At 41.6% G+C, this 27,208-nt stretch overlaps 1 long non-coding RNA gene across 4 annotated transcripts in view; it reads right to left on the reverse strand.

The window, feature by feature from the left end:
• Positions 1-8,301: 8,301 nt before the first annotated feature.
• Positions 8,302-27,208, reverse strand: part of LOC135407354 (uncharacterized) — a 62,157-nt gene continuing 43,250 nt past the window's right edge. For 2 of the 4 annotated variants that reach the window (XR_010426836.1, XR_010426835.1), the window contains 4 exons: positions 26,894-26,975; positions 25,365-25,607; positions 21,786-21,936; positions 19,061-20,844 (listed from right to left, as the gene is read on the reverse strand). This is a non-coding gene — a long non-coding RNA (uncharacterized LOC135407354). Of the gene's footprint in view, positions 8,889-16,160; positions 18,513-19,060; positions 20,845-21,785; positions 21,937-25,364; positions 25,608-26,893; positions 26,976-27,208 lie in introns of those variants that run through there. The other 2 variants (XR_010426837.1, XR_010426838.1) reach the window with 2 other exon arrangements.

Genomic DNA, 27,208 nt, shown 5'->3' on the forward strand with positions numbered 1-27,208 from the left:
TATACAGTTCAATGTAGATCAGACTTGTGAGACCTAGTCAAGACAAATAAGCTGAACATACTGAAATATGCCGTTTAAAAAAAAAAAAAAAGTGATGAACAAAGCTAGAAGAAAACCATAACGTTCCTGCAAAGGTGTGTTTATTACCAGTAGCAATCCATTCTTGATATGCCTCTGCAGCTTGCCAAACAGATGGCAGGTTAACTGCTTGAAAGTTAACTCCTAAGCAGCCTGGGCAAAGGCTCTTGCTAAATCACACACAAACAGGCACACTTGAGGTGGATTCTGCTGTTAGTCAGACAGTTGTTAACAGAACTATTACCTTTTCAAAAGAAGCTTTCCTGATGCTTCATTTCCTCTTCCATGCTGTGCTGCAAAATCCTTTGTCCTTCTATCTTTCTCTTTCCTAAAACTCCTATCAGGAGTTCTTTGTCAACCAAACACTTCTTGCCTGTCTGGCTCTTCTATTGTCAGCTTAACTGTTCCCATTAGCTCTCCTCTCTCTCTTCCTCCCCTCTCCTCCCTACTCTCTCCCTCTGTCCAATTTGACATCCTCTCCTTTCTGCCTAAACACTGACTAAGGTAGGCAGTTAAATCTTCCTGAAGCAACACTGCAGAATAAGAGCTGTACTCAGTGGGAAGGGGATAATTTCAAGACACGGTAGCATGGTCTGAACATATCCCTCTTCTGGTTGTATTGGTTACAGGGAAGATTCTTACCCAGAGAAACACATACATTACTAAGACATGGATATGTCAAATTAGCATGAACTTTTACTTCAATTTTTTGGTCACTGTGTAGACACCACAAGTGAAGAGGCTCGTTCCAATCCTAGCTAAGCTGCTGACGTGGTCAACTTGAAATAGATGAAAAACACTTTGAGTTACATTAATCCTATTTTTATATATATAAGGGCCTCAATTATTGCTTTTTAAAATAGAGATTTGGAATCATGAGGACAATGGTCTGACGGCTTCAAGTGTGTAGACTCAGATTTCATAAACATGTTGCACACGGGGCTGCCTTTCTGAGTGATCTGTAAGCAATAAAGGATACAGCTTGAGCACCCTTGTCAACACTAGACTGTGACTAATACAAGTTATTAAAGAGTCTCATACAGAGCCCCTGTGATTCTGGGATTTGCATGTGCACTTAGATGCAAGAAGACAGAGGAATTTGCCTGGCATAAATTAGAATGAACATAATCTGATTTCTTCTTCCAGGAAAGCTATGTACAGGTTGAGCCCCATGCATAGTGCAGATCCCTCAACACTGTGTAAGAGAAGATGGGTTTTAGGTCTATCCTTTACAAAGACCCTCACTCCCCTACACCCTTACTACTCACAAACCCCCACATACTTTGCCCGGGCTAAACAAGGGAAATTATTAAAAATAATGTGAAGAGAAACTTGCAAATAACTTACATAAAGAAATGAAAGGACATTATCTCCCTTTTACTGGATCTGCACATAAAATTTTCAGCCTTGCAAAAGGCCATTGCTTTTGAAGGTGGAGGAGGTGCCATTGGGTGTTTGTAGTTGTAGGTCCTTTTTTCCTTCTCCCAGGGATTTCATGTGTGCACTACAGTACTCACCAAAGGCTCCACCAGAGCAGACAAAGTTGAAGATGCTGCTGTTCTTGTGTGGGATGTTTTGCTTATTTTTGGCAGCCTTTTTTGTTGTTTTTCTGACAGTGCCCGAGCAGAAGCATGTTGAGTGCTTCCTACAATAGGTAAGGACATGCAAAGCAAAGCAAATTAATTGCTTTTCTTTGGTGTATGTAGGGAGCAAAAAATGTCATGGAAAACATAACTGCCACCAAAAGTTTGGGCATCACTTAATTCAAGTGTCCCTAGGACATAAAACTGGACAGAATTGCTCTTTTAAAGTGTGTATGGCTACTACTGAAACAGAAATAAATCCTTCTGGCAGTGAAGAATCATCCAGATAACCTTTGTAACCACTATTATCCATATCCCCAGCCAGAAGTCAATATCCCTCTTTAGGTGGAGGAATCAGCAGGGAAAGCATCAGGCATGTTCAGTTGAGACAAGTTATACTGGTACCAAAACATCTCCACAACACTCTTCCCTTTTTTTCTTTCCAGGAAAAGGATTTTGCCCTACATTCTGCAGAGCTCCTGGTGACTCCGAGGGGGACACAGCTGTGAAGGCTGCTCCTGTACTTTACTGCAACACTTCTTAGCATGTTAGAGGCCAATTCAGACAAGAATGCCAAAAATCACTCATGAAGAGAGAACCCCTGCATTGTTTATCAAATAGGATCACAAGTGTGTGTGCAGTTCAGCAGCCAAACACTGATTCCTTGCATGAATTTTCATGGGGTTCATATCTTAGTTATTATTAATATCAGGCCTGGAAAAAATTATATATTGCACCTTTCTTTTAATGGCACTGACATCAGCACATAAGACAATTCTCCTGGGCAAGATCCACATCCTGCATTTGAATTATATCAAGCACCACATTTAAGATTTATATGTCATACAATGAAGTAAGGTAAAGGCAGAAAAAAATGTGTAGCCCCCTTCCTTGACAACTGAATAGAAAAAGGAGGAGGACACATTAAACCCACACATCTGAAAAATTCAAATGGTGCTTCTGTGGGACGAGCACTCTGCCTCCATTTCATCTATCCACTATTTCCTTTAGGAATAGCTGAACTAATACAATTCCTGGTAAGATATGACAAACAGTGATGAGCACTGGTGTCAAGATGACTGAAATCAGGGAAACAAAGAGAAGGCTCAAGACTGCTTGATGAAGTTTGTATTGTATTGCAGGCTCTGGGATGAATTCGAAGAGCAGGGGTTCAGCCAAATGATTCAGAGTTTTATTCAGTTCAACATTAAAATGTCCAATTTATACTTTTTAATGGCAGTCAGAAGAAAGAAAATTACCAGGCATATCCCAAGCATTTCTAAGTCCTAGATAGCTTCATTTATTGTCTGTTTAATAATTAGTCTTCTCAATCTGCCAGGGTTGTAAAGCTAGGTCTCAGACCCAGGCAAAGGCTTGAAGTTATTGCTAGCAGGTAACTACATATAAAAAGAGAACAGCACTTCTTTTCCACAGAAAGAGTTGTTATTTACATAGTGCCCAGTGCATGTTACAGGCTCTGAAGGAAAAGTTAAATAGCGAGTATATGATGTAAAGCAATAATCTTGCTTTTACTGTAATAAAAATGAACGTGTTTGCTTCCCTAAGTACAGGGCTCATCTCCACCATTTCTTTTGATACTGAACTGCGTGTTTTTAAATTGCTATGCTGCAGAGATTTGTTTTGGTTTGTTTTCTTTTCTTTCAGTATTAAACCTCTCAGTTCCTCAGCCATAGAACAGGAAGAGATTATTGAGTTCAACACAGTTTTTGAAGTCAAAGGGAGTTACTTGTCCAATAGGAGGGCTTTTGTTCAAAGCACAAGGCTGTTTAGACAGCGTAGATCTGTAAGCTGTAAGGAACAGTTTGTGCCAGAGAATTTAGCTTGTTCATTGTGCTCATCAGTGTTTGTTACCATTTTGGCACGAAAAAAGAAAAGCTGCACAGTATTAATAGAATAATTATTTAAAAGGCACAACACTTTCATAGCCAAGCTTCCGCAGTTCACTGTTATTTCAGACCTGTGCAGTGCTAATGATTGTGCTGACAAACCTCCTTGAACAGTAGCTGGGCATGACTAAAAGACACTGTTTGAAAGCTCTGCTCTTTCAATCAAATGCCAATGCATGTATGTTTGCAGGCTCTCAGTCTGCAGCATCTGGGTGTACACTGTGAGACACAGTGAGCATTTAAAGAAAATTTAAAGGGAGCTCAGCTGACGAAAAATATTCAGATTTCTTGCACATATAGATAAATGTTCACCACTTAGTTTAATCATATGTTGGATGCCCATTTGAAAACAAAGAAACAGAGAACTCCATTTTTCTGAGGAAAGCTTATGTTACAACATAATTAACTTCCACTTATACTCTCTTTGATTTTTCATTATATTTTGCTTTATCATTTTACCTCCAGCCTGATGCAAAAGCATTTATTATTTCATTTATCACACAGGATAATTCTCAAAACACGTTTTATTGTTTGTACTCTCGTAATGGATAAGATTTCCATCTAGTAATAATGCACTGTATGAACACCAAATATGAAGACAGTTATTGCAGCATATTAGCATTTTTCAAATACCTGAAGCACTGCATTTGCAATCTGTGAACCCTCATAAAAAATTGTTTCTTTATTTCCATACCCAGCCTCATATATTTCATTAAATAATTTCAGAAATTTATGAATTTATTTATGAAATCACAATTACATGGCTGAAGTCTTAACCTAGGCCTAAAGAGGCTAATCAGGATATTCCTGCTAATGTGGAAAAAGCTCTGACCAAACAATTCCCACATTTGAGATAGAAGTGTGTCATCCTAGTTCCTAATGCTAAATTCCTAATTCCAAGAGGGAAGGTGAAAATGAACACTTAAGGATCCTCACTGCTGTGATTACTGTGCAGGACTTCAACATGAGATATAATTGGAGTTCTTGCCTTTGTAGGCCAGATAATGAATATTCCATTAAAAAGGGCTCCAATTACACTTGCAAGGAAACTGAATTGGAAATCTGTGCTATTTTTAAAGACAATACAGTTTACAATAGAATTCCAGCTCAACTGGTTGAGTTTCCAAGCTGAGGAGACACATCCAGTCTTGTCAGAAATACCAGAGGTGCATAAGCTTTCTACCCTGGGGTAGAAAGTATCCTTTTCAAGAACAGCTCTCTTACAGTTTAAGCCGTCCAAATTAGAAACGTAAAACCATCACAAAATACAGTAGGACAGGAATGCTGTTTGAAAATGCTGTGTGTCTATCTGCTTCTTGAAAATGATCACTGTGAGACAGATTAGGAGTTGCCCTTGCCTGAAGCACAACATTTTCCACTGCTGCAGTCTGAGATTTCTGGCTGCAACTCTGAGTCACCGTTGAAGTGACACAAGGAGGGACAAAGGTTTCTACAGTGAGGACAGATGACGAGGAAGAATGGAAGAGAAGCACAAAAAATGTAAGCACTCACAAGAACAGATCCAGAAGACAGTCCATGGAAAAGGGAGGATCTTTTGGAAGGGACTGCAATACTAGCTCTGCTATGCTACTCTTCAAAAGATTGTTTTATCTACACCAATTTAAGCTCATAATTCTGTCCTGCCAAGTATGCTAACACTTCTTTTAAAGTATAAAAACTGTTTCTTCACTGGTGTGCGGGGAAGTCCACAGCTAATACAAAATTCATGAGACAATAAAATCGTGTGAATAATTGTAAATAAGATACACTCATCATCCCACTAGGGAATGTTAAATGAAAAAAAGTTACTTTGGTAAACTTTGTATTCATGAGGAAGTCTGAAGATTCACTTTTATGCTGAATGGGCCCCCAGACGGTTCAGCAGTTAGTAAACAGCAATTGTGCAGTTTCTCTTAAATATCCCTGAAGAGAAAGAAAACAAATGCAGGTGGAAAATCTGCATCAACAGCTGTGGGCAATGCAACGGGAGGGGGAAGGGAAAATAACTTCAAAGGCTGTAAAAGTGATAATATGGTTAGTTTCCTACCACCTCCCTCCATTTCCTACAGCAAATCTAAATATTTCCCCCTCAAATTATTTGTGCCTTTTTGCAGCATTGGGATGACCAGTAAACAACTTTATTTAGCAGCCTGGTATCAACAGAGTATTAGGAGGGAGAGACAGAGAGATGTTTTAGAAGTGGAGAGAAGAAAACCTGTAAGGGGACAATGGGTGGGATTCCAGTGAAAAACATTAAAAAAAAAACCCAAAAACACAAGGGGGAGGGAAAACAACGGAAGCATTTAATTCTATAACAAATCACAAAGCTGCTTCTAAAAGTAAGGAGACATTCTTCCTAAATTTTTTATTGCCTAATTTTACATTGCTGTCGTGGTTTGTGTGAGTGTATGCCACAGCTTAAGTATCTAAATAGGAGCAATCTGTGCTCATGAAAGAATAAAAACATTTGTTCATCTATTTTGCATCTGTTTAATGAGTGTTCAACTGTACTTACATTCCTCTCATGGAGCCATATACAAAAACTGTGGACATGTATCATATTACAAATTCTTAGTGCGTTAAATTTCTTTCACTTTTGGCCTGTTCTAAACCAAAGGAGGACTTTTGTGTAGTGCTTTGAGAGCTTACCCTTTTGTTAAGACAGCTAAAAAGAAAAAAGTGATTACAGTGTCAGAAATATCTACACTCATTCCTGAAACTGAGCTAGAAGTCCCCAGGGATAATCCAAGTCTTCAGTTCAGAGGACACTTAGGGTCATCTTTACTACTCTTTACAGCATTGTCCTTGAAATGTAGGAACAGTGGCATTGTAACTACACACAACACTGAGGAACAAACTCCTCACCTGATTTTCCTGATGACCACAGAGTAAATTTATGGAATTAATACAAGAGACCAGATTGAGACTGGGTAAATTTTACATAGAGGGAGTATGTATTTAAGCCTCTCCAAGCACAGAATTCAACCCAGCTGCAGGATTCACATGTCACATCTACAACATACTTATTTTAGCTCTTTTAAAAATTGCTGTGCATGCCTGACCACTGTGGTTTTAACACTGTAGAGATGCCCAGCTCTTACAGAGCGAGCAAAGATTTCAGTTTGCTGCTAGAAAAGACCTCAGATTTTTTTTTTTTTCCCCCCACTGTTTTCTCCATTTAAGACTCCCAGCTCAGAAAGAATGGTTTCGTGTTGGCCTGGGCGTTTTGTAAGTCTCTTTTGAGCACTTACGGTTGATCCAAGATCAAAATTCTCAGCAGAAGTAAGCCTTTCATGCTAAAATCCATACAGTACTGGTCTAATCTTTGTGCCCAACAGAAGACTCATTCAGGGGCAGCGTCACCGCTGGGACTACTGAAAATTACCTCGCGAGGTAATTGTGGCGCAGGACCGGCTCGCGTTACAATTTTGCCAGCGGCGTTTAAAGGCAAGGGAGAAGTACGGTTTACACGTTCGGAGGCACAACACAAACACACCCACTTCCCTCCCCCCTTCCCCCGCGGAGGGCCGTGACCGGCAGTAACCCCGCGCTCCGCCACCCTGGGCGAGCGCCGAAAACACGGGCGGCCCTCGCCAGCGCTCGGGATGAGCAAGCTCTGGAGCATCCACAGTGCGAGAGCCCTGCAAAGCACACATAACCCTTCGGCTGCGAAACAGGAGGAGGCGGCGGTGGTGGTGGGAGGAGGGGAGGGGGAGCTGACAAACACAGCACGCAGCGGCTCCCGCTGCCCTCCCGGCACTGACACTTCCCGGAGAGGGGGGGAAAAAGGCCGAGGTCCCGGGAGCGCTGTGCCTGAGGGAGCGGGCAGCGGGAGCGGGGCGGGATGACCGGCAGTAACCCCGCCGGCAGCGCCGCCGCCAAGTAGGTGAGAAGTAACTGGGAGTCATCGCCCTCGTGAAGGGCCGCGCGCAGCCGCGGGAAGCGCTTCCCCCGCCCCGCCCGGGCCGCGGGCACGGGGGGGCTGCCCGGGATGGGGGCAGGAAACGCGGGGAGGGGGGGAGAGTATAGGCAGAACCGGGGGAGAGTGTAGGCAGACAAGGGCGTGGGGGTGCTGGTAACGTGGCAGAAAGGAGCGAGTGCCCCCTGCTCCTGTCCGTTTTTGCTCAGTCCGTATTGCTCAGAATGGCATCCTGATGGTATCATTTAGCTCATCATGACATTCCATCAATCAAAATCCAGTTTTAATTACACACCATTCTGCTTTTTTCTCTCAGAGCAAACGCAGAGGACATGCAACGACCTATTTCAATTAAAATGCATACTTTATAGAATTAAAAATAGGTTGGAAATCACTTTTAAATCAGCTTCGTCCACCGGGGAAAAAAAGTTGGTACGTGCGTGTGCTGGCGAGAAGGAAGGGGGGGCCGCCCCCCTCTCCCCCGTTCCCTTTCCTGCCCCCAGCAGCCCCCGAGCTGCTGGCGGGGGGGGGTGAGGGGTGCAGAGGGAAGCGCTGCTCTGCTTCCACCCACTGCCTACCAACGCCCCGCTTCCCGGGAGAGCCGCTCTCTGGTCCGGGCTGCACGATTGTTGGGTGCTGCCACGTCCCACACAGACACAAGTCGAGCTTTGGTCGCATGTGCTGCTGCCGTTCAAAACAAACCCAAACCCAGCCCCAGCCCCAGCCCCAGCCCCCGGGCGGCCGCGCACCGCACCGAGCCTGGCACCAGCTGCCGCCGCCTTTCCCGCACGGGTTACTCCGTGTGGACCCTTACTTGCCAACAGCAAGGCTGTGTTCAGTAGCTTTAACAAATTATCGGTGTGGTAACAGATATTCGTCTCGAAGGTGACGAAGACAAGAACAGAAATGGCTTCACTTTAGACTCACTTTTTAGTTGTTTATGTTCTCCTTTAAGGAGGTTTGGGTAATTCACGCTGCTGCTGAGCCAGACAGGCTCTGACCGCAGCGTTAGTTTCCAGCTTGTGAAAAGAGTCATCAACCCTCATATACATGTATAGTGTGTCTACATATGATTATGTAGACAGCATAGATCAGCAGCATCTACAGGTGCTAGACTTTATGGTCCTAAGCAGCTTCCGGGTGGACTGTGGTTAAGGACCGAAAACCATCCTGGGCCGAGGGTTGCCCCGGGCCAGCTGCTGTGCCGCCGCAGGGCCAGCCAGCAGAGGTGTCACCGGAGCGACGCTCCATCTGCCCGCGGCAGGACCGGCGCGCTCCAGCTGGGAAGCTGCCTGTTTTATAAACAGCCGCACGAGGAACCTGGAGTCCCACGGGGAAGCCAATAAATCCCCAGCTTTCTTGCTTTCTTCCTTCGCGCAGCGCTGTAGGGGGGCATTTGTTCTGGAAAACGTTAGAAGGAGAGTGTTTAATGTCAAGAATGGCACGGCACAGATGCTGTAATAGAGAGGCTTGCAGCACCGCACAATCTGTGTCACAGTCTGTGTTCATCTCCTCTGCCTCCTCTGGAATTTAATTCCTACAAACTGTGAATAACATGCTGCAGCTATTGCAAGCTTCAAATTGTACTACAGTTTACAGAGCACAAAGAGCACTGGTGTTTAGTATTTCTCGAGGTTGAGTATATTGAGAGATAGGCAATGGTGATTATTACAACCAAAAAACCCTGCAGTGCCAGAAAGTCTGCAGGTGCTTTACAGCTGTACATAAAGCTATATGAGTGGGTTCTTCCTAGATCACCTCTTCCGCCTTTTGTAAACATAATGTAGAAGAGCTCCTATGGCAGATTTCACCTCAAAATGTGCATTTGACTGAATGTGAGACTATTGCCTGATTTAACTGTCTTAACGTAGGAAACATCATACCATTGCTCAATACAATGGGTTGCTAAAACTGTGTTTCAGTTACATCGATGCGAATTTCTTCTGTTTTCTGTTTGAAGTGTAGAGAGATTGTCTACATTTTTTCCAAGACTGAAATGGCCATGTTTCTTCTAAAATGAAAGCTCCCTGTACACTCAGCTTTACTCTTTCCTAGGTCTTCTGGTATTCTCCACAAATGCTTCACAAACAATTGTTCCAGATACTGCGTGGCCCAGTCCTAAGAAACATAAATAATATTAAAATAGTATTAAAAGTATTTAACCTCAGAGAACAAACTGCTCTCCCACGACCTGAACATGCTGAAACAAAACACAACTGCCCCAGAGAACAGCACAGAGAGGCCGCAAGTATATTTCAATAGAGAAGGAAAGATAAAGTTGGTATGAACCTTCAAAGTGTGCAGAGAAGAATGTATTATTTCAAAACCCCTCATGTTTGTCCAGGCAGTCGGACAATGGCATTCCTAAAAGCTTACCATTTCTGTTTTACAGCACCTTCAGAAATACTAGATTCCTCACAGTACAATTTGAAAATAAGTTCTGGCTTCAAGTGTTTACAATGCATTTTCCTAACACTGGAACAGGCCATGTTAAATTCAGTCCGAAGTGGTAAATGGCAGACATTTTAGCATTTCATTTCAGGATGCTGATTCAGTGTTGGTTTTACAAAAAAAGTTGGGCAGCCACTTCTCCAAGTGTCCACCTTGCTTTGCTTCCTAAATGCATGGTTAAATGTTTACTGAGGCCAGTGAGAGACACATTGATCTGGCCCAAGTTACTGTTGAAAACCTCAGTTATTAGGAATTGAACTTCACCAGTTGGATATCAGTAAAGTTGCTGCCTGACTTTACTGTTAGGATCTGTTATCCCTGACGCACACCTGATCTCTCCCATTAAAATCAGACCCTCCATTAAGTACGTTTAGTTAAAGCAGAGCTTTGTTTTCAGGACCTTGAGATGGATCACACCTCACTGCAGCTGCTTAAGTGTTGTGCTGCTGATTTTGCCTTCTGTCAAACTTACCTCTTCCTGCTATGACTCCTGTCGCTCTTTTGACTCTTAAAAGGCCCCTTGACTGTAAGGGTGATCTACACTCACGTGCCTGTCCTCTGTGTTGACAACCGAGCCAGGCGGCCACAGAAGAATATTTGAAAAAGCACGAGAAAGGAAGGTAAGTGTGCAAGAGACTCACAAAGTGGAAATGAAATTCAGGTTTCAGTTCGCATCTGACAACTCAAAAGTGCTAGATTTTAGGCCTAGATCCTCATCCCCTGTTGAACTCTGCTCACTGCATCATGGGAAGCGAGGGTACAGCTTTTCCACATCCCTCCAACTGTGCAGCTGTCTGTTGCTCAGTGGGGATTGAACTGCAATGGGAAATCTGTCAGTTTCATTTCTCTGGAGCTTCTTAGTGCTGAGCTGTTAAACAAATCTGCCCTACATAATGTAAATGTATTCTGCAACACAGCACATTATTATTGATGAAGTCATATGGATGCTAGGCTGAAAATTTGCCTCTAATTTGCTCTGTGCATACAGGCTGCTTTCAAACATAAGGTGAATGACTTACTGTAACCCCAGATTGGTTTCAACAGCAAGTGATTAAGCCGTGACATCGAGACAAAGTAAATGAAGGAAGTGGTTTCACAGAACAGGCTGACACATGACAGGCACAGAACTAATTCTGTAGCAAAGGAGGGGTGAGTCATGGGTCTGCTACATGTGCTTTGGTTAAGTTCTCGCGGATCAGTATCTCTTGTACATATAAAAACATGAGAGAAGGAGCTAAGTTCTCACACTTTGTATATAAAAATACTACTATAGCAGCATCCACCTTCAAACATTTCTCCTCATTAAACTACCAGATGAAATTGAGCAACACTCTTACCTTAGGAGAGCTATACCCTTCCCCTCTACTGCTGTTTTCTCACTCCAGCTCTCTTTTGTTTAGGGAGCTGTATCTCCAAAGTCCTGACAAGTTTGCAGTGGCTCAGCAGGCCAACAATTTTCTTTAATAGTCATCTGTCATATCCCAAAACTTACATGGATTTCTTGTCTTTATGGTTTCAAAAAATGAGAGCCAGATTTCAAAACCACACCCTGGTCACCTCAGCAGAGCAGATTCACCATCGTTAGTTTTCAGATTTAACACACATCCCTTGAAACAAGAAAGATAGGTAATTCCATTCTGGAGAGATGCAAAACTATCATCCTATTGTTTTGTAGTGAATAGATGGAGTCTGACTGATATAAATAGGTGAAGTCTGGTAAGCACCTGCGCTTATGGTTCAGTCCACCCCTGGTCCATGCTTGCTGAGACAATCATCATGTTACAAGTGAATTCAATGTAGAAAGGGATTATGATACCTATTGACTAAATATCTCTCAAATGTATCTGCTTGGCATTTGCTTTTTATTTTTTTTTTAATTTTTTTAATGTACAATGTTCCTAGCACTGCAACTGTGTGGACACCTACCACGACACTTTAGGTGGGGAAGAGACTGGAATGCAAGTGACCAAACTGAAGTAGGGGCAGTGTTAAGAAAAATGTCTCTATTACCCTGACTTTGTTTCTTCCAGATGCCTGCTCACTTGAGCATTACTCAGGAAACAAGGCAGAGAAGCAAGTCTCTACCTTTTCCCTGAAGTATTTGTGTGTTAATTGCAGCTACTCTGTTAGATTATCTTCAGCTCTTACCAGAAGGTCCTGTCAGACAGTCACAAAGTGGGATGTATTAAGGATCACTGCACACTAAGAATTCTCCAGTTCCCTGTCCTTCACATGCCTGCTGCACTAGAAGCAGCTGTACTTTAATGCTTCTCATTGACCTAATGTGCAAGTGTCTGCTCTGCTGGAACCACTCCTTGCGTTTTACATCTCTGATCTTTCCCAGTTCTTCCCAGAAGACTGGGAGCTCTCATTTGGACTGAGAGTGCTTGCTTTTACTGAATGGGCTTAGCCTTTCCTGATCCTTCCCTAGCAAAACCTCCAAATGCTAGCTGCTTTTAAAGAGATTACCATTGAGCTTTTATTAGTTCTGGCTATAGCTACTGCTGGCTTGCTGTTGTTGCACAAGGCATACACTACCCTTGTGCATATTTAGGCTATTTCTCTTTCTTAACCCAGCTATCTTCTGTTCTCAGGTATCCTCTGTGCTCTGCTGTTAAAAAACTTCCTCCATTTCAGCCTAGAAGCAGCTGCACTTTGCTGGCTGATAAAGCAGCACGCTGCATTTGTGTCATGTCTCTGAACTCAAGTAACCCCGATGGAGAGCTCTTTCATTATTACCAGTGCTAGAAGAGGCCACACCGCAGAACCAGATCTTCCTCCCTTGAGTCACAGAGTTAGGGAAGTGCAGAATTCTGTTTTCAGCATTAAACAGCCACAAAAGGCAGCTGAATTGCAAGGTAATGTATGCTAGAGGGGGCAAGGGACAGCTGGGTTCTGAAACAGACTGGCATCGTTTTGGAACTACAATCTAGCTGCTAGGTGCAAACGTAAGGAATTTTCCAGGGATGGAAGAGCCAAATTTTAAAAGCTGTTTCAGTGTTATGGAAAATCTCCCTAAGAGTCTGTAAGCCTTTTCAGTCTCCTGAACACTCTGGTCTTCCACTCAGAGGCAGATGTGGTCCTCCAGCCTGCATATGGAGCTACACTGGAGAATGTGTTCCAGTAGTTCTCCCTAGTGTATTAACAGTATTATCTCATGGTGCCCATCTTGAGATCCCTTTCAGCACATTGTGATAGGACCATTCAAGGAGTTCTGCAGTGGGTGAACCAACAGGACTTTACTGGCAGAACAGCTTCTAGATTTTCATTTGCTTGTAAAGGCTGTCAGCATCTTAGAGGCTCCACCTACAATGAAATCCAAAACTGGTTTAGCATCCCAGGGTTTTTGAAGTGACTCCTCTGCAGTAGCAACACACCAGGTAGAAACAGAGGGGCTTTTAAATATGTCTGTTAACCTGATCTTACCTCAGGCAAAATTTTAGCCCTAGTTACTGACTGCATTTTCTAATAGCAATCCTGATAAAGTCAGAGACCTACCAAATCAAGGTAGCAGCTGTTTCCTCTGAAGTTTTTTTTCTCACTGTGTGATTTTCCAAACAAACCAGAAAGATAGCCTTTTGGAATCTAAACAGGATTTGTGGAGAGAACTGTTTAGAGAAAGCTGAGTTGCTTTGCTGGGCAGAGTGATTCTGAAGACTGAAGGCACCCTGCAGTCAGCTGCCTGATCCTCCTTTACGAAATAAAAGCTGTTTTCTCCAAGAAGTTCAAGAGTGCAACAGTCACAGGCACTGTGCCTTAAGTATTTTCAGGTTGAGGCTAAACTTTAGTTCAAAGACTCTGAACTCACAGTGGAAAGAGGAGTTGAATTCAAACAACCATGGCACACTGTCTCCAGAGGAGGAGGAGGCTGGTTTTACCTGCTAGACTCATATGTGGCATCCCACAGTCACTTGACCTATATCCTTGCCTTCACCTCAACCAAAAACTGTCCTTCAGGATTCCAAACCCCCTTTGCTTTATATGGTGCAAAGACAATACCCAGTTGTCCAAACAGCTGACTGCTTCCCCAAGTGCCTTTCCAAACTGGTGAATGGTGGAAGGTGAAGAGTCATAAAGCTTTGAATGTCAACCAAGGGTGGGCAGTGGTGGCATGTTGTTGCAACATGACTATGAAGGACTCCTCCGTACCCTTCATCTTGAGCTGCATTGGTACATCTGGTCATTGGTGCTGTTTTTTAAAATTAAATAAGCAGTTGAATCAGTGGTAGAGAATCAGGAGGCTGGAACAGGAGTAATGGTGCAGACATCTCTTATGCTGATGATCTCTTATCCCTGATGCTGAGATGAGTGGTTAGTCTCTTTTTATTCCAAACACAAAGCAAATTTATTCCAAACTCAAAAAGCTGCTAGTAAAGATAAGGGAAGATTTGGCCCTTGCTGCAGTCCCTTACTACTTTTCTATTTCCCATATATGCATTCTGGGATTACTGCACACAATATAACCTTCCTTTCTCCAGTATAATCCTTTGCAGCTGCCAGCACAGAAGCATGCCAAAACAGGGGCAGGACTTCTAGCTACATATCAAGGTGGGCAGAAGAAGAGCTACTTAACCATAAACTCCAGAGTTCCCATGAGTTCCTGTGGATCTTTGCTTTTCTTCTGTTCTGCCCCATCATGTGCTTGGCTTATTTCACAAGTCTCAAGCATCTGAATAGGTTTGCCCAACACACACGTATAATTCTTGGAATGTCTGTGAATACTGAATAAAAAGAATAGATTATAATCATTTCCTTCTCCTGAATAAATGAGTCAGTCCCCTAAAGCAAATTCCAATCACTCTTCATGTCCAGTTGCATTTATCTAAATGTAATATCTGCAGCACTTACCATGGGCATAACATTGTTCAGGGAGTTCTGCTAAAAAAAATCTTCCTCTATTAGTGTCAGCACCACTGACATGATGTATGTCTATCATGGCTCATTAATCATACATTAAAGACATGTGGGTGCGGTCAAGTTTAGTCCTGGTGCAGGTTCTGCTTCAGTGGGTTTGAATGTCACCTCCCGTTGGGATCGTTAATTCCAAAGGAAAGCAACACCTTAGGCTCTTCTGGAAGTTTCGTTATCTTTCACATTTTGCCCTTCACTTCATGTAAGTTTCAATAATTCTCCCTCTTCCAGTTACAAACGTGTTTTCCCTGAAGTCACAGTTCCCGGCATCGACCAGAGGGAGCACCAGAGAACAACTCGTGATGCTTTTGGCAGTCCAGATGTGTTGCTTCTGTAATAATAGGCTTGTGAACTCAGCTTCTCCACGTTTTCTGTCATTAATCCTCAGAAGCCATTTGCATCTCTCAGAGTTTTATTCACAGTCTCCTGAGTACTTGGGGGGCAGGTAGCATGAATGCCAAAGTTTAATTGCACAAATGGGTTATATTTACATGTTTGTTGGAGTTACATTTTCTGTTCTCTAATGGCGAACTTCTGTAATTAAGCAAGAACAACATGTGTCTCAGATCTTACATCTGAGTGGAAATAATGTTTTTTTGCAAGCACAGATTTCTGTTTATGGTATTATGACAGATTTCTAATTTTCTAAATGTATAGAGCGTTGAAGTAAGTACATCCATGTCTGTCAGAAGTAACCCCACTAATATTCTGTGAGAACTGTTTGGACTACTTGTATCATCAAGCTTTTAATTTTCCATTGTGGTAAATAGGGGAATCATAGATTTTGCAAGTACTCACACTATGAAAATCTAACTGTGAGAATGTTTCTGGGAAGTGATGAAAAAAAAAGAACCGTGAATGTGTTGAAAGTTACTTTTTCTTAGACCCTGAAGATACATTCCTGGAGTTCTCCTTTGCTCTCGCTATTCATCCACCTCCAGTATTTCAGGAGAAAAGATTTAGGGCTCTCTAGGGTAAGTCAATATGCAGAGCACAGAACTGCATGTCTTGGGAACCTGAAGGCTCCATGGATCCATCACTCAGGCTCCCGAAGGCTCCATCTCTTCAGGGCCTTACCTTTCCTCACACATGTGTTTGCTGTCCAACCCATCCCCTCTTAGCAGGATTGGGGTTATGTTGTTACTCTGTGCAGCAGCTAGCACCATGAGGGTTTATTTTAACAGGCCTCTCTGTATAAGCCCTCTTTAATGGGCTTATATACAAAGAATATATATAATTGTGCAGGCAGTTATTTCCCAAATTCCGTAGAAATGGTTTTGTTGTTGTTTTTGATCAGTGTCAGACTGGAAACACCATAAAGACTAACTTTATTTAGATATTCCACAGAAACAGATGCCATTAAGACAGACCACAAGTATTAAAAGCCTCTCTGTACTACTTGTAACCCCTAAAAGAAACAGTGACCCTCAGTCTTTTTCTAGCTGTGTATAAATACATTTTATAAAAATTAATAAATGGAATATTTAGGATCACAGACATATTTTCATTTTTGGGGGTATTTCTCATGCAGTGATTTAGCCACAAAACAACCATTAATTTTAATGGAAATCAAAGCACTAAATCTCTGCACAGTGCTTCAAAAATTCATGCACTAACATGTAGTACCTGGAAAACAGAATCCAGAATTTACTGTCAACTCCATGGAGAACTGAGGAAACTCTGGTAGACAGAGCCAGTACCAAAAAGAAATATACAGATATGTATTTACAGGCTTCCCAGAGCAGTGGTCGCAGCACCAAGCCTGGCAGAGTTCAAGAAGCATTTGGATGATACCCTCAGGCACATGGTGTGACTCTTGGGGTTGTCTGGTGCAGGGCTAAGGGCTGGACTCGATGATCCGTGTGGGTCCCTTCCAACTCTGCATATTCTGTGATTCTGTGATTCTGATTTGTACCTTATGTGTTCCAGGAAGTCTTCCTTCCTAAGGCTTTACAGGAAAAAAGCTATAATAGTGGAAATCAGGCAGAATCATGTGAGGGGTTATTGCTATAATTTTGAGCTAGTGTAAAATTACCTCCTGAGTTGTCACAGCAGGCAATTCAGAGTTGCATTTGTCAGCCATCAACAGACTGAAGATCTGCTCCCTGTATCTAAGAAGGTTTTTTTTGGATTTCCAGGGAGTGCACAGGGAGTCTCAACATGGCTTTTCCTTGCCACATAGTTGAGGTCACCAACAGATGACTCCAGGCAGAATGTGTTAAATTCTGTTCGGCAGCCACACCTAAGCCATACTATGCTCAAAATCTTATGTGAAAAAAGTAAATGCACCTTACATGTAAAGATAAGGATTTATGAATAGTATAAATGAAATCTTAATAAGCTAATTAAAAAAATCATTATCAGTCCAGGAGCAATTATTACTATACAAAAACAAAAATAAGAATGCTATAAGGAGAGAATTCTCCAGAATAATAAAGCTTAAAATGTTGAACACACAGTTCTTAGCTTCCTTCCTTTTTCCTGGTGTTACACTTGTTCTCTGCTGCTCTTCTGGGTCCTAGTGCTGATGGTTTCCACTTAGCTGGAGGGGAATTGACAGAGTAAATCATCAGCATTCAAATTCCTTTACTGTGCTGATTTCTCTCTCCTAATCTCCCTCCTTCTTGCCCCGCATGTTTTCTCTAATGCTTTCACACCTTGCTTTTTCCTCGCTGGTCTGCAACTCCGTACTAAATCTGAGTTTACTTGTTTCATGTATATGGAATACTTGTCCTCTTTTCACTTGGCTACTCCTACAAAGAGTTTTGCCTACCTCCAGGTCTGTGTTTCTTTAACAGGTCATTGGTGGGCTGGGACCTTCAGAATGAGCCTTTGTCTCTGAGCTCTTATCATTCCATGCCCATACCCCTCCACACTGTATCCTGTTTACTCCCTTCTCAAGGCCTCCTCTCTCACACCAGGCAGGCGTGTTGTTGCTGTACACATCACTGTGTAAATTTTGTATCTTTCTTTGCACAGAACGAGTATTTCATAGTGCTACCAGTAGTGAAACCCAGAGAAAGAAAGCTTCAGGGTGATAATGATGAGCTGTGACAAGAAAATGGCTAGAAATCCGTATTGACACTAGGAAAGTCTACAGTAATTTTGGTACAGGATTCCACGCTCACCACTGAGGAGGGATTGGCACATGTAATCTAGAATCTCCTGGGCTGGAGTACAAGGATCATCGAGTCCAGCTCCTGGCCCTGCATATGGCAACCCCAAGAGTCACACCTTGTGCCTGAGAGCATTGTCCAAACGCTTCTTGAACTCTGGCAGGCTTGGTGCTGTGACTGCTTCCCTGGGGAGCCTGTTCCAGTGCCCAACCACCCTCTGGGTGAAGAACCTTTCCCTAGCATCCAACATAAACCAACCCTGGCACAGCTTCATGCCGTGCTCGACCCCAAGCTTCAAATCTGTAAACACTCAGCACATGAGCACTTTGTCATACTGCTCTGCAGAACGTCTGAAGCAACAATGTAGGTTGATGAGATTTTTGCACCTTCTTAGGAAAAAAATACCACAACCATCACAAAATTCAGCATCTTCCATAAAGGTGGTTTAGTATTAATATTCCTGTGTGAATTATTTTGCATATTTGTGAAGTTCTGAACTGGAGTGGTTCTTTTGATTTGCAGAGTGAATTCATATGAGGAAAACATGCTACAAATAGAGATAAAGCTTAGTTAGGAAAATTTTTTTCCTTTTAAGCTTTGCCTTTTACCTATTAGTCATTAATATTCTTTTTATTCTTTAACTTACGACCTATGGAGATTTTGATCTGTCTCTGAAAAGCAAACACTCAGTCTGAATGCATGCCAAAATCTTAACAGCTGTCTTCTGTTTGACACAGATCAATACAAACACTGCCTCATTCTTTGCCTTTTCGGTTTTTAGAAGTACTGCATATTCAAACTGCTTTTCTATCTCTAACTTAAAAATTGATATTGAATACAGCTATATGGCTTTATAAAAGTAATATTATCTGGAGACAATAAAGAATTTATCCACAAATAACTGGAGATTTTTAATAATGAAATACAGTAGAGAAGCTGATATATTCTGACAGAAATTTTTAATAATGAAATACAGTAGAGAAGCTGATATATTCTGACAGAAATTTTTTGTTTTAATTCTTTCACCACAGTATTCCATTAAATTATTTGACCAACTCTGTTAAGAGACAATTATATAATGTCAGAAACAAGCAATTATTTTTAATCACTCTATTTATTGATATTACTGAGAACAGTAAGATTAGATCAATATTCTTTTTTTGTCAGAGATAGATCATTCTGCAAGGGATCCATGAGAGAATGATGGTTACTGAATTGAAAAATGAAATACATTCCCTCTGAAGACATACTGTAATTTGGTCTCTTTACTCTTTTACAACTAAATCCAAGTTTTTAGCCTGTCTCGAACTCTTCACAGGGATGAGTCTGACTTGAGAGGGTCATTTTGGTAAAATGTGCAATTTTAGTTATTTCTTTACATGCCATTTTAAAAGTTGATTTGGTTTTACTCTGTGTTTTGTTGTTTTTGGTTTTATGTTTTTTTTTTTTTTTTTTTTTTTTTTTTTTAATTAGAAGGAGAAATCCTGGGTCCCCTCTGCCCTCAAAGTCTTTAAGCAAGGTGTGACCTACCTAACTCCTTGAACAGACTGCACATTCTAGGTGCAGTTCTTGCACCACAGATAGTAATATATTGCACAGATGGGGGCTGCTGGGTGTCCAGACCTGCACATGAAGGATGAAATGAGCCAAGAAGTGTCTCAGTGGGTCTTGAGTTGCCTTGAGGTCCATAGGCTAAACTGTCCTAACACCATCTATAATCAGATGCTAGTGATCAGTATTATCTTCTGCCTGTGAACAACCCTGGAAAACCCTGTTTCCTTGATCTTCCGTGGTGTGTGGTGTGGTCCTTCTGCTTCTCCACCACATGGAGATGGGGGTGTCTCATATTGCCAGCAGGCTGGGTTCCCCTTGCTTTCAGCTTATATTAGTGTGAATGATTGCAATATTTTTCTGTCCACAAGTCATTCCCTGGAAAACTCTGTTCATTCAGTAACTGTTCCCTTGTTTCCTCTTTCCATACAGATATCTGGAATAACTCTCTGCTGGTACAAATGCACACTGAATTACGCAGCTCTCTAGCCCATTACTTGTCCTGATTCCTTGATATCTCTATTAAATAAGCATTACTGTATGTAATGCACTGAGATTTAGGGTTTGTTTTGTTTTGGTCCGGTGGTTTTTTTCTTTCTATGATTGGTTGGCTTTGTTGCTGGGTTTTTGTTTTTGTTGTTTTTTTTTCCCCTTGAGGTAGAAAACTAATTCTCTCTTATATAAGACTTCAGTGTAGTTTTGGAGGTAGTTCTCTCTGGTCAAAAGCAAGTCTGGATAAGGCAGCATCAGGTCTGCCACATATAATCCTTTAGTCATACCCCAGAAGGTTTTGCACCCTCAAAACACCTCTACATGCACTTATGCAACAGCCTAAGGCGTGCAACATAACCATTTCAGTTTCATGCTAGAAAAACATTATGCTGCCAGGCTGGAAAAGTGCTGACCACCATAGAAAGCAGTATCTGCCTTATGCCCACAGGGCATTACAGCAGTGTGGTGTGGATATGATCCCACTGATCTGGAGTCCTCAGCAGCTGTGGACATAACTCCACATCACACGAGCCGCAGGCCGGGAGGTGGATGCAGCGAGCAAGGATGTACAGCCAATAACTCTTCCCATTATCGACTGACTCGACACTTCATCAGGCTTATCTGAGTGCTGAACTAGAGCAGTAACCTCAAATGCTTTTGTAATAAAGTCAGTAGAACACTGAGCTATGTATTGTGCTGTAGAATCTGCTTGAAGAGGAAATGAAAGTCTCAGAGCACTTAAACTGTATCCTGGATGAGGCAACGTCAGGTCTTACCTCAATCCTATGGGGGAAAAAAGGGAACTTGGTCTCCAGTTTCACTCTGGGACTTGTTTGCTGAAACAAAGTTGAAGCAAAGTTAAAACAGTAAGGCTCAAACTACATTTCTTCTATAGCAATTTTCTTTTGATATTGTATTTCTGTGCTTACCAAGTTGTTACACACTGAGATGAAGACTGCAGCTGCTGCTATCAAGGTTTTGATGTCTGTAATCTCCTAGTTCTGTTTGCTTTAAGTGAGTGTGGAATGACTTAGTGTATTGGTCTGGTCAGAATATAGTTTATTCCAGTGACAAGTAAATAAAATGTAACTGGTCATTTGCCAGTCTGTTCACATCAGAATTTTGAAGATCTCCAAGTCTGCATGTTAACAGAACAACATAAGTGTGGTTGCACCAGTCAGGTAAGAGCTGTCTCCCTCAACATCTGGAGGGCAGTAGCAGGCACCTAAGTTTGAATATAAAAAGAGGGCAAGCATACAGTGTTATTTCCCTGGGATAAACTCTTCGACTCCAGTGGCCTAAAACTCACAGATGTCAGGGTCTCTTTACGTTTAGGGGAAAAAATAAAGGAGGATAAGCTGGTGCTGGAGTGGAGTTTAGTAGTTATAGAGGGTGTTAAAAAAAGCATATTTACATGAAGGTGAAAGAGTATGTCAGGTCTGGTTTGAACTAAAGACCTGAGCTGTATAAAAGGTCTTTATCAGCTCCCTGATAACTTATTTGCAGAGCAGGAGGATGGTTTATTTATGGCTGCCTTCCAGGACTCTGGTTTGTGTGTCAGTGAACAGTAAGGTGTGTGAAGAATGTCTGAATGAAAGAGACAGTCTAGAGAAGCAGACCCTGCTCTGAGGTACAGGGTGACAGGATGAGACGTAACAGGCAAGAGCTGTTGAGAAACTCTGACATGGTGTTAAGAAAAATTTTCCCTGTGAAGGTGAACGGTCCCTGGAACGGGTCCAGAGACGCCTGCTGGGGATCTCAATTCTTCAAAACTCACCTGGGTAAGACCCTGAGCAACCTGATGTAATTGACCTGCTTTGAGAGAGCAATGAGACCAGAGTTATCCAGAGATTCCTTTTAACCTCAGTTATTCTAGGAATCAATATTCGTGCAAGTCTGCAAAAACTTCAGTGAGAAAACGTGGTTTCCTGGGAAAAGAAAAAAAACATAATTCACTCTATATCAGATCAATTTCAATGAAAGCACCAAGAAGAATTACAATTGCAATCTCTCTGTCATTTATTTTTACTTCTTCAAAGGATAATTGGTGAAGTGGTGATTAACAATAGCATCAAAGACACACCCAGCAGGACTGTAGCTAATGATGTGCACTTTACCAGTGTTTTCGTTTTTTGTGATTTTCAATCATATTTGGTTCATGGGCTCTAAAGCCTTCTCTATCAGAAGAGTTGTAAATATCTACAGAAAACAAGTAAGAGTCAAGTGAATCCTATTCTCTTTTTGACTACATATAATTTAGACCTCCTACAGTGTTCTTCATCCACATATCTCAAAGCGTTTTATGAAGGAGACTGTAAATATTGTCTTTATTTTATAAAAAGAAGCTCGAATACAGAAGGAAATGTTCAAGGTCACACTGAAAGTACTGGTAAAGATAGGAACTGGACTTTTCTAAGTCAGGGAGATCAAGTAGTAAGCTTTTTGTTTGATGATCTGGGGAAATAATCACTGTGGTACAATCCAAACCAGAAGATGTGATGGCAAGTTAGCAAATCAGTGCTGAAATGCAAAGTACAAGTTACAATATTTGCTGTTGTTTTTCTAAACAAAACATTTCCTTGAACTCAACCCAGATTTTGAGCTGTTTTCCATTTTCTGTTTGGTGCCCATAATTATTTTTGCCAGTACTGGGTGAGAGCAGCTCCAGTTCATAGTGTTACCTGGCCACAAATATCCCCAACATAGTACAAGTGTAACATCAGAGAGACAGATGCTAAAAGAGAAACCTGAACTTCTGTTTCTTTCAAAGGACAACCAGTAAAAATTGCTAGATATTAAAATGAGCTGATTAACAGCAGTATTTTCTTCTGCCTAGAATAGTTACTGAGGAACAAAGAGAAAGTGGACTAGGTCTTGCATCTGTGCAACTTTTCTGGAAAGGCAGAAGAAAAGCAATGGGCCAGAAAAGCACAGTGCACACAAAGAAGTTGTCTAAAGAAACCATGATGAAAACTGCACCTCTACAATAGATGTGAGATGTCAACAGCCATCGAACTGTGTCATATATTAACTTTTAGGTACAGCTACAACTATGAGAGGTATCAGACAATGTCCATTGATTCAGTGTCTTGTCTCAGAGACTAGCCAAAGACAAGGGTTGAGAAGAAAATACAAGAATAGGACAATCACATAGAAATATTTTTGCTGATATACTGCCATCTTTCAGTGGTTTGATGTTTAAGGATAAACTGTATCCTCACCTTTGTGTTTATTAGTCCATAAAGGATTTCCATTAATTAATCTAATAGAATTTAAACTAATTGCCGTCAGTGCTTGGGGGTGATGCAGCGTGACCATCATGTGTCATGTGCAAATACACACTGCACTGGCAAACAGTCATATTGTTGTCCCAAATGTGGGTTCTTTCACACTGTGTGCTAGAAGCTGGTCCACACCAGAGTCTGGATATCTGTTTCATCTCTGTGCAGAGATGGGTGCTGGGTGGTAAATCCACAAAGCTGGCACACCTTCAGTATGGCAGGTGCTCAGTTTTATACACTTTGGACAATAAAAGATTGGCATTTTCCATATACATAACAACTTGAAGTTATAGTCATTGGCTTTTCATTCTCTTGTCTTGTTTTACTGCACATGTTCTGTAAGGAAGTGGCTTATGTGAGTGAGAGGCAATCATAGCCTGTGGTGGGTATTTCACTGTGTTAGTGACTAAGGCTAACACAAAGTTCACTTCTTTGGCTTTGTGATTTGATTTATAGTGTCCTCTTGTTCTTACTTCTCAGATCATGGCTCTTGGTTCCTGAAGGTCTGGTTATTCCCTCGGTTTTCATAAGCTTTTTTATTTATCCTGTAATGTGTTTTAGTCAGTTTTTAACCTTTTCGTGGTGCTTTAGTTCGACAAAATGGAAAAGGGCTAACACTACTCCATTTTCAAACAAATTGCTCATGTTTTTAACTGAGCAACTTTGGACAATGTTTTATTGGCAGGGAGAAGCAGGAAGGAGGGAAGACTTCAGCCAGACACACCATTAAGTTTAAAGGCTACTGACCCAAGTACTGTATTTAAAGACACTGAAGGTTGCATAAACATATCTGATTTGTGTGTTTAAGTATCAATACATAAACATAGCGAAAATACAAAGTCCTTTTCAAAAACTTTGTGTGTAGGACAGCTTTCCAGAGCTGATGATCCCATGTAGCCTCCCATGCCACTAACCTCTTTGGAAAATGTACATAATCACATGGACATCAGATTTTTGCTTTTTGTTCTTTATATATATGAAGGATACAGAATGGTAAAGCTAAGAAAGTGAAAAAAAAAATGAAAAACTTAAGCTGTCACCGCAGGACTTTTTTTTAAAACTGGAATAATTTCTAGCCAATCATGAAATTAATTTTCTCTTCTTCAGCGTTAGTAATGTTGTCAACTCTTCATTTTCCAGGAAAACACAAAAAACTATGTGTTCAGTGAAATATACCCCAGTGAGTTTGCCTATTGTTCTCAGGAAGAACTTGAAGCAAGAGAACAGATATTTTGAACAACATATTCATTATAATGAAAGGGCTCGGGATCCTGAAAGAGTAGGACAACAACAGAACCAGGCTTTCAGTCAATTGTTTTGTTGTAAACAGTATGACTCAGGGCATGAGCCACAACAGAAGCCGACAATCCTACATCCCTCTTGGCTACTGGGCTGATCTTTCAGTGCTTAGGAAAGGATGGAGCTTTATCAATGTGGTATTTTGGAGAATGACTTAGCACTGTCTGTAACTGTTTCAGGTCTTGCAAAAATCCCATCTCGCAAATAAAATGACCAGCAGTGATATTTGTTTCTTGTCTGCCTGCTGATCAACAAGCAGGTCTGGGTCAGCCTCACCTTGAACTTAAACATCCACTTGCCATTGAATAATTTGCATTCAAAAACCAAGTGTCAAGGGCTCTGTCTAGGCTTGCGGGACATATATGTTATGAAAGCTTTGTTTAAAACAGAAGTGTGACTTTCCCCAGTTGTGCATGAGAGGTGGGAGTTGTGTGGTCAGAGCTGTGTACCTGTGATGGTCCCTGCTTACCATGGTTAAATAGGGCTACCATCTGGCTGGGGTTGGCTGTGGGCATGTTCTGATTTTTGCTAACACTGCAAGCCGTAAGCACATAAAAACCTGCAGTTCTGAAGCAGTTTGAACTCACAAACCAACAGGGAAATCCTGTCTCTTTCAAAGCAAAGGAGAAGGGTGGAGACCCATTGGCACTTCTGGTATTCGTCCACAGCTTAACCTGAGTTACAACTTGGCAGATCTCGGTCAGGTCTCTTGTGGAATAATTTCTATCTGCAGATGTGGCTCTAGAAGAAAATTGCCCACAGCACTCCACACTCACCTTGCACTAACTAAAGATGTCTTCACAGAAGTTTTCTTCTGAGAACCATCCCATTTCTGCTTGCAGCCAGTGGTAATGTGTAGGTTGACTTTACTGCTGCTTGTGGTCACTTTCCTTCTAGCCTTAGTCAGAGTTTGTCTGCTCCATCTATACTTGGGGCTTGCTGCTGGGGTAGGTTTCTCTTTTTATCGTGAGCTAAGTTCATATAGGCTGCATGGCTGCCTGTGCCAGCACAAGAGAGAACTGCAGGAGTGTGCAGTCAGCAGTAGGAAGGGGAGAGACAGGAAGGGGAAGTTATATTATATATATTATATTTATTATATTATATTATTACCAACTCTTCTAGAACTTTCCTACTTGCCCCTAGTCTTGGTTACCTTAAATCTGTGTTCTCAGCAGCTTTTGCTGCTTTAATGAGAAAGAGACTTTTATTTTCTAAAAATTAACTAACTTTTAATCCTTCTCAAAGCTTCCCCTGCCTGGGAATTTCAGGCTTTCTTAATAGCTTCTAACAAGGCCCTTCCAAAAAGCTGTTTAGAAAACTTCACTTCTTTATCATGAATGGTTTGTTTCATCCCCTAGCCTATGTAGCTTGGCCTTACACCACTGAAGTCAGAGGACTCTAGAGGCAACCTATCAGAGGAGAATCTGCTCTACTACTCTTTCTAAGGAATTTACTTCAGAAGCCTGATTTATAGAGGCAGGATTACCCCTGTTATACTGTTCACATCACAATGCTGTCCTTCTAATCTGTCCTTCTAATGCTGTTCACATCTAATGGTGTCCTTCAGAGAGTTTTTCTCGGATGAACAGTATAACTCTCTGGCCAAGCAGCTGTTCTGAATGATAAAGAGTATAAGTATAGCTATACCAGTATAGGTATTTTATTCTTTGGTTCTGTAGAACCAAAGCCCAAATTCATCCAGTCCTGGCAAACACTCACCAATTCCTGCAGTTTTTGCATCACAGTTCTTTTTAATGTCTCTCCCTGTGACAGTGCCCCATCATCAGACAAACATCAGCATATCTTTTCCCTTGTGAGGACCACAGCAAAATACTCATTTTCCTACTGCCTTTTGATGTTCTCCCTCAGCAAAAAATGCATATTTGTTCTGGGTTATATTTATTTTTCCTTAGAGGATACAATAAGGAAATAACAAACAATATCCAGGGAAAGAGTCCCTCTCCCTATTTCGACACTGTGAGGACAATGCCAAGGAGATGGGGAACTACAGCCCTTGCTATGGATACACAACAGATACCAACAGTTCAGATTATCAATTAGTGTCACTTATAATCAGGCAGTCCCCATTGATTCCCAATCAGATCAGAGCCTTACTATGCAAGGTACTGGGAAATAATTAACAAATAAGAGAAGCAGATGCTTACATGGATTTATTAATATCTAGAGAGCTGATGTAATTTCTGGCATTTCCTGTTTCCAACTGGACTACAAACAATGTTAAACATTTGCATCTTCAAAGTTTTAATTGCTCTCCATAGGAATACCAATGAGATCTGTGCTATACCTGTTATTATCCATGTTTATGAGGAGCAGGAGGCAGGAATGGTGAGTTGTACAAACACTGATGAGGAGTTCCCGGCATTTACCTGTAAAAGAGGCCATTAGCTCTTCTCTCACCTTATGCCTTCTCTCTGCTACATCATCTATGCCACCTGAACTAGGAAATGAATGAAGGATGTAATCATATTTCGAGGGTGTAAATATTCATTCACACGTGGGCTAAAGAGATATCATCCACTTAAAATTTATCTGGAATGTCACTGCCACCAAATACTGTCAAGATGCCCTTCCCTCTCCTTATATTCTTGCCCCACACCTC

The sequence above is a fragment of the Pseudopipra pipra genome, chromosome Z, assembly GCF_036250125.1.
Source record: "Pseudopipra pipra isolate bDixPip1 chromosome Z, bDixPip1.hap1, whole genome shotgun sequence".
Classification (NCBI taxonomy): Eukaryota; Metazoa; Chordata; class Aves; order Passeriformes; family Pipridae; genus Pseudopipra; species Pseudopipra pipra.